Source organism: Engystomops pustulosus, chromosome 4, assembly GCF_040894005.1.
Source record: "Engystomops pustulosus chromosome 4, aEngPut4.maternal, whole genome shotgun sequence".
NCBI classification, from domain to species: domain Eukaryota; kingdom Metazoa; phylum Chordata; class Amphibia; order Anura; family Leptodactylidae; genus Engystomops; species Engystomops pustulosus.
The window spans coordinates 206,100,433-206,108,479 of record NC_092414.1 but is presented as its reverse complement, the minus strand read 5'-3'; the positions used below and the strand labels follow the sequence as shown (position 1 = coordinate 206,108,479).

General features: G+C 43.8%; 1 protein-coding gene across 1 annotated transcript in view; it reads right to left on the bottom strand.

Moving 5' to 3' along the window:
* DNASE2 (deoxyribonuclease 2, lysosomal) overlaps positions 1 to 4,474 on the bottom strand; it is a 38,455-nt gene extending 33,981 nt beyond the window's left edge. Inside the window, exon 1 of the mRNA XM_072149643.1 lies at positions 4,409 to 4,474. The gene's annotated coding sequence lies outside the window, so the exon portion shown is untranslated. The remainder of the gene's footprint in view (positions 1 to 4,408) is intronic.
* Positions 4,475 to 8,047: the final 3,573 nt, after the last annotated feature.

Below are 8,047 nucleotides of genomic sequence, written 5' to 3'. Positions count from 1 at the left end.
ACGGTGCGGTCCAGAAAATGATTGGTTGTTATTATTATGAGTATCGGCACAGCTTTCCTCCTTGTATCCTTACATATGCGGATACATGTGTGTTCATCACTACTATACATGGACATTGCAGCTGCTTGTAGTTCGGTATTTGAACACTAGATGGAGCTACTTGCCTTATAAAAGTAGGACTCCATTACATATCAGGTGTATAAGAAGGTGAGGAAAGAAAGAGAAAGTATCCCAGCTCACCTCCAAAATCACACTTGAGGTCGGCACGGAACCCGCCATGTTTGCACAGGCAAAATACAGCAAGAAATAAATTTGATGGTCCAGCCAGCATCGGTGATCTTTCAGACTTTTATTTCGTCAAAATTCCATTTGTCCACAGTGTTAATTCATAATTCTGACGAAATAAAAGTATAAGAAGGTGAGTCAGATTATACTGGGTAAAAACTGTAATATTCCCAATCACTTTCTCTTGTCATTAGATAAGCTGCTGTATGGAGGACAGTATTTGAATGGGACCTTCTCTTTTGGTGGGACATAGACAGGTTAGGCACACAGCAGCACATTTACGAAGGGCTGTGCACCAGTGTTCTGTCGACCTCTGCATGTTCTTTCTAGTGCATACCGTTTGCACCAATATTTAAGAAGTGCCTGCACCAAATTTGTGTTGCAGGACACCCTTTTGTGGTTGCACTATTCTTCAGGCGACACAAATGTCTGCACTGAAGGGGGCGTTCCCGAGCTCAGTTGGACCTCGTGTCAGATTTAACATGCAAAGTCCGACAGAATTGTGTTGCACGCCCTATGTTAAAGGTGCACCAAAAAAAAAGTGGTGCATTCTGTCAGAGCACTGAAGGGGGAGCTAGATTCATGAAGAACTGGTGCCAGAAATCCTGAATCTGGCGCCGCCTGCACATTACACAGGCATACTGCATACAGTACAGATTGCACTGTAAATGTGCCCCATAATTTTCATTCCTGATATTCAGACTAAAAAAAAAAAAGTAAAAAAAATTGATGGCTTCTGTGAGGCTTTCAGGTTCAGTGTTGTGAAGGTGCACCTCTGCTGCACACAATAGGGCAGATGTATCTTATACCTGCAATTTGTGCCTATGTTTTTTTCTTGAGCACTTCTGCTCTTTGATTCCTCTATAGGCAATTTCCCTTTAGTCAAATCTTTGCGCAATTTCTGAAATTGTACACAATTTTTGGTGCAACCTTTGCCAGTTTCCTACACCCAGTGGGGACTGGAGTGTTTTTGCTACTTTTTAGGAGCAAATCAAAGATGAATTTGGCACAAAGCACGAAAACCAAGCAAAAAAAAAAAAAAAGCAAAAAGGAAAGCCAAAAAAAAAAAACGCTAATAAAAAGATAGATCTGCCCAATGTGTGGATAGGATTAGTTCACTGTATTCAGACATTATTTGCCACAATACCAACCCATGTGTAACCAGTCAGAAAGGATTTATTGCAAGAAAGCTCACACCCTCGCTGCAGCCAGGCTGAACGGGAATGTGTGCATGAGCGGCCACTCATCATTCATCTCTATGGGAGCGACAAACCCATGAACAGCACACTCTCACCTCAGTCCGGCTTTAGGAAGACACTTAATAGACCCCCTTCAGGCTCCAGCGATAGGATCCACATCTATTTATGACACATTGGGGGGAATCTATGAAGACTGGCGCCAGTGCACGGCGTGCTGGATCAACTAAGAGACTCTCTGGCAGGTCACATCTGTGCCGACCAGGTCAGAATTGGTGGAGATTCCTGTTGGTTTTCCATCAGAGACTGTACTAAATACAGTGGCCGGGGTGTCCCAATCTCCATCACACCCAAAGTGGACCACGAGACAGAAACAATGGGGCTTCTTACATACTGTCTCCGTCGGAGAAGGCATTGTAATAACCCCCATTCTGTGGATATGGCATAAATAGTCTATATGGGAAACCCCCTCTAATGCATCTTTTTTACAGCGACTCTGTTAGACACAAGATCCAACCCTTTTGGATCTCACTGACTGTCTAACTATAGGTGCATGCTATCATTTGTATCTATGATTTTGTACAGAGACATACCAGGGGAGATAAACTAAAACTTTACACACTTACTGTGATTTACTGTGTGCCAAAAAACTGCTCTGACCTGCTCTGGGGCACATTTTTTAAAGTGTTTTAGCCGGTCACTTTTATGACTTGTACAAATAAGTAAACAAAGCTTGGAGGGAAAAGGCATTGATTTATGGGTAATGGGTGCATCCTAAGTTGTGTGCCGAAATGTCACCACATTGTCTGGTGTAGACTAATACCAGTTGTAAAGTCACACCAAATAATGTAATTATGTGACAGAAATCATCAGACACTGAGAAATCGTCCCCGGTATAGGACGCTCTATGACTATTACACAGTATTGGTTTCTTCAGTGTTGGTTTCATAGCCGATTACTCCGAAATATGATGTCCCTCCATAGTCAATAAGAAGATATTCTCCTACTGTTGTGCTTTCCTTTTCTTTAAACTCTCCTTACCACAGTATATGTCGTAGCATAGTAAAAATTGAGTTCTCAGCTTGCTACATGTAGATCTGTGGCCTATACTCCTGGAATCTATAAAAATACTTCCATTATATGAGGTGACAGGCTATCACTATGTCCTCCTGAGGATGAAGAGGCTGCAGCGCCAATAATGTACCACACCATCCCCTGCACAGAGGCAGCCGAGATTCCCTTATATATAAACACTAAACCATGCCGTCACTTCACTGTCAGGATCAGTAAGTGTAAGGTAATGACGTATCCTAATAACATGCAATGAAGATAAAACATGCAATCTGGGTCCAGTCAGTAGGACACTATTTTCACCCTCTGCATAACATCATAGACAGAGAACTTCCCAGCCAAACAATAAAACAGACATTGCCATATGTGGTCATTCAGAGCCGACAGGAGGAGTATGGAGACATCCCAGGAGCCTATTCTATCACAAGCCAAAAGAAGGAGGTGTAATCTTATAGTGACATTGTGTCCTGCTGCAACCTTCTGCAGCAAATAACTATAGTCTGCAGGAGAACATGGTAGCAATCACTGAGCAGTGAAATATAGACCATACGACGGCCATTAGTCCCCTGGACTCACAGCATTGTAATGGTTTATACACTGTCACTGCTTCCCCATGAAGTGAGAATATGATTATGGCACAGGACCATAGTCCTCCCAGGGAGGCAGTGACTCCATTATTATAGATGATTATAATTCTGCAATTCCAGGTCCCAGCACAATGTTCAGCACGGGAAATATAGCCGATATATACTTTCTACTAAAATATCCTGAACAAGAGACTTACACCATTAAAGCGGTTTTCCAACAAACTATAGTTAGGCCCTATCCACGGGATAGGGCCTAACTTGCTGATCAGTGGGAGTCCATTGGACCCCTCATCGCTCCGTCAGACTAATGGAGCAGACGACCGCGCATGACCGCTCTGCTCCAGTAATCTCTATGGAGCTGAGATCGGTGAGCGCAGCGCTCAGCAATTTCCGTCAGCTCCATAAAGATTAATGGAGCAGAATGGTCATGTGCGGCCGTCTGCTCCATTAGTCTGACAAAGCGGCGAGGGGTCCTCGTTTTTGCTCTCTGTGGGGGTCTCAGCACTGAGACCCCCACCGATCAGCAAGTTAGGCCCTATCCTGTGGATAGGGCCTAACTTTAGTTCGTGGGAAACCCCTTTAATATTCCAATATACTTTCTTTCCTTACGGTTTTCTAGATCTCTGCTTGCTGTTCTATGTGGAGGATTCGGGTCTTCCGGCGATTCACTAAGGTAGTTCCCCTGATGTCCACTAGGTGTCGCTGCTGCGCTGAATTCCGTCGGAGTTCACTGAAGTTCACTGTGTGCAGGTAAGCGCGTGTCAAGCAACACTTTTTTTTTTAAAATACGGCGGTTTTTCCGAATCCACGCCCCCCGATTTCCGTCACGTGCATGCCGGTGCCGATGTGCCACAATCCGATCGCGTGTGCCAAAATCCCAAGGCAATTCAGGGAAAATTGGCACAAATCGGAAATAGCAAGACAGCAAGCAGAGATCTAGAAAACTGCAAGGAATTGATACAGAAAGCATATTGGGAAATTGTATAACTTTTCATAACACAAAATAAATATCAATCATTTGCAGAATGTGGACAAACGCTTTAAATATTCCCTGCAAAACCTGCAGTTGTCATCTATGTATATTATGATACATGTACAGTCAGGGCACTGAGCAGGAAGCCTAATTATAGTGTCCTGGTGTCCAAGCATCACATCCATTGCGCCACGTCCTGCCGCCAGTCTGGCAGTGAAGGTGTTAGTGTTGTGTTAGTTAAGTGGGTTTACACGTATGTACCAGAACACACAGTAATATATGTGCAGCCTATTTACCTTCCTGCGCCTCAGAGAAGCTGAACAAAAGGGATCCTCTGACTTCCTGGAACAGTCACAGAAAAGCTATGTCGTGTACACTGGGCGGGAGACGGCCTCCGGAATACACATACTCACTCCTTGTAGAGGGATCGCTGACAGCAAGGGCCAGGGGACGCAGCAAAGAGTTATTAAGTCATGTAAAATGATAACTTATAAGCTTAAATGCAAAATAAAAAGCATTAGAGGCACCGGTGTTTTACCTCTATACTACCCTAAACCTCCTCTTTTAGCTAAAATCAAATATACATGTGAAACCCAGCTATTAGATGCTTAGGATTGGACTATAAATCCTATATGGAGGTATAGTTCCATCACATAGATCTCTGTGCTGCACCTGGGAAGAATCGGACTGGCCTTCCATAGGATCGGAGGATCTTCTGGTGGGCCCCTGACACTTGGTGGTCATGTGATCACAGGTCAGCCTCAAATATCCTTTGTAATTCCTTTGTCCTATTATGGGCCATAAGGGTCACTGGGCCCCACTCAGGCTCTGAGTCCTGGGAGCCTTGATTTACAGCTTATCACAACTCTCATAGGGAGGTGTAATCCATCGCTGCGGATGAGTTATTACAGTACTGCACTTATTACTTAATAGAGCAATTTTGGATTTCAGTGTAACCAGGAGAAAGGATCTCTTTGATCTTTGGATCCGGCTACGGCGATTTGTAGTTATTAAGACTTGAAGCAATTAGCTCTCCAATGCTGTGCACCTCAGATGACCCCACAGCGGCAGTAGCGCTGCCATCTCACACACTACAGACGACTCGGGTGTAATAGCTTAACATTAGCCCTAATGAGCCATGTGGTCAGGAATGAGGGCATTTCTAAAAAAAAATTAGGGAAGAAAAATTAGATGCATCCATCAATGCCGGGTCCATAATACAGGCTCAGTCTACGTATAGAAATATAGTGCTGCCCCGGGTAACATTGCTTCCGGGAGAAAGTATCTCTGTAATACAACAGCACAACTTGTGTATGTAAAATCGGTGGTGCAACATGGGTGCATAACACGTAATATGGATCCCAAATGCAGGTCTATCACCCATAGTAGTAAATGTTTAGGTTCCCATCAGTAGTAGCACAGGGGACACGAAGCACTACATAGTATCCATTCATAATAATGGGTTGTCTTTGTCAAGCAGGACAGGACACATCCTCTAGAGCAAGAGGCTCTTTATAATCGCTCCGCAATCCGGCCATGTGACCACTTTCCTGAATAGGAGACTTCAGGATTCACTAATAGGGTGTATAATAGTGGTTATCTACTGTACAAGTTCTCCATGCTCACCTATCCTCCTAAATGAAGGTGACATAATCTATAAAGTAAATTCTTAACCACCTGCCTACCACCATATGTACGGAGAGGTTCCTGTCTCTTCATATAGTCATTTCTGTAACTTGGCGTGAGTGTAGTGCCCATTGTGGTCCCCCCATTACTGCGGATAGGTGATATATAAGGTCTAGCTGCCATGCAGATGGCATTAGTTTGGTTTTTCAGAGGTATGCCTGAAATTATGGCCTGAGGATATGTAAAATGTGGAATTGTCTAGTAAAGTAGTCGTCTTTGTTATAGGTTTTATGAGGTCTCCATGCTCACCCCTCCCCCTGAATTAAGATGACATAATCTATAAAGTAAATTCCTAGCCATCCTCCATATGTATGGAGAGGTTTCCATCTCTTCATACATTCATTTCTGTAATGCGGCGTGAGTGTAGTGCCCATCGCGGTCCCCCCATTACTGCGGATTGGTGATATATAAAGTGTAGCTGCGGTGCAGATGGGATTAGTTTGTTCCTCCTGCAGTACACCTCAGTGCCTGAAATAATGGCCTGGGGATATTTAAGTAATTGTGCAGTAAAGGAGTTGTCTGAGCAGTGCATGGACGTGCCAGGTTCTCCAGAGGGACAGCTCATCATGGAGGCCTCTAATAGAGCAGGATCCTATGTGTTCTTATACTGTTTTTGAAGGCCCTAGATTGTAAAGGGGGTCCTGGCGTCCTGGAAGGGGGTCCTGGCATCCAGACTACTTACTATTACATATACTATAGTGTTTAGTACTGAGCTGTCATTCCTCTCCTCACATAACATTCCACTATTTCCTTTATAGTCTTTGCACTGCACAGATTTCTGGCTTTTCAGGTCAGTCCACATACCTGAGTACAGATAAGTATAATTTGGATAGCGCTGTATATAGTATCTATAGCCCCTATACACTGTTCTCATATACTCTGTCTTCACCCGCTACTCTTGAAAAACCTGAATCTCAGAACCAGCGCTCACCTCTCACCTCCTAAAAGGGACCTTACAAGAAAGTCAGGTTGCCATTTATGAAACACTATTAATATGCGATGAGGAAACCGGGTTTTAACTTATTTCCTTCCATAAGCGGCAGATCCATGTAAATATTCTTGTTATAGGAATTCATTCAAGCTGTGATCCTGACACAATGATCCCCCAAAAAATCAGTCTTGGATCGTCACGTCCATGTTAATTTATATTAGTGGTGATGAATGTAGCGAAGGCCGTGGTCAACATCGCTATGTAGTCTGAGCTTAAAGGGAGGAAGTTGTAAATTGGTTATGATGGGAGTGAATTAAAGGGAATCTGTCATCAGATTTTACCCCATTAATCTACTACCCCCCTAAGGTCAGGTATGAAATTCTTCTATGTGAATCTCTCCCATTTACCTATAATAATTTTTTCCAAAGTCATGAGGAAATAAGCAGAGAAGAGTCATATTTACCCAAGATGAGTCAAGTTTGGAGGCTGCAGATAGAGAGAGATCTTTTCTGTCATTCTGGTGTCATATTAAAGACAAGAATCTCATCTTTTAGATCATAATACTTGTGGTTCTGTGATCTGCAGGATGTGAACAGGAGCAGCAAGTTTCTAGATACATTTAAAACATGTATTGGCGTTTGAAGAGCCTCTAGACTTGACTTATCTCTACTAAAATATGGATTTGTTTACATGTAAATGGATGGGATTTCTCATAAAATAGGGAATTCTAGAAAGGACATTTCATCCCCTACCTGAGGGGGCTGGTAGATTAATGGGGTAAACTCTGGAGCCCCTCTACTTACCCTGAATACAATGTAAGACACAGGGGAATTGTGTTAATGATCTGTGTATCACAGGCCGCAGCCATCTCTCCCCTCCGCCAGCAACTTCCATTACTGACTGTCACACACTGGTGGGTTATCTGCAGTGCAGAGGCTACACAGGACACTGCGGATAGCCCAGCACTACAGGGGATACATGCCACCGCTACATACATCACTCACATGTACAGTACAGGGGATACACGCCACCGCTACATACACCTCTCACATGTACAGTACAGGGGATACACGCCACCGCTACATACACCTCTCACATGTACAGTACAGGGGATACACGCCACCGCTACATACATCACTCACATGTATAGTACAGGGGATACACACCATCGCTACATATATCACTCACATGTACAGTACAGGGGATACATGCCACCGCTACATACATCACTCACATGTACAGTACAGGGGATACACGCCACCGCTACATACACCTCTCACATGTACAGTACAGGGGATACACGCCACCGCTACATACA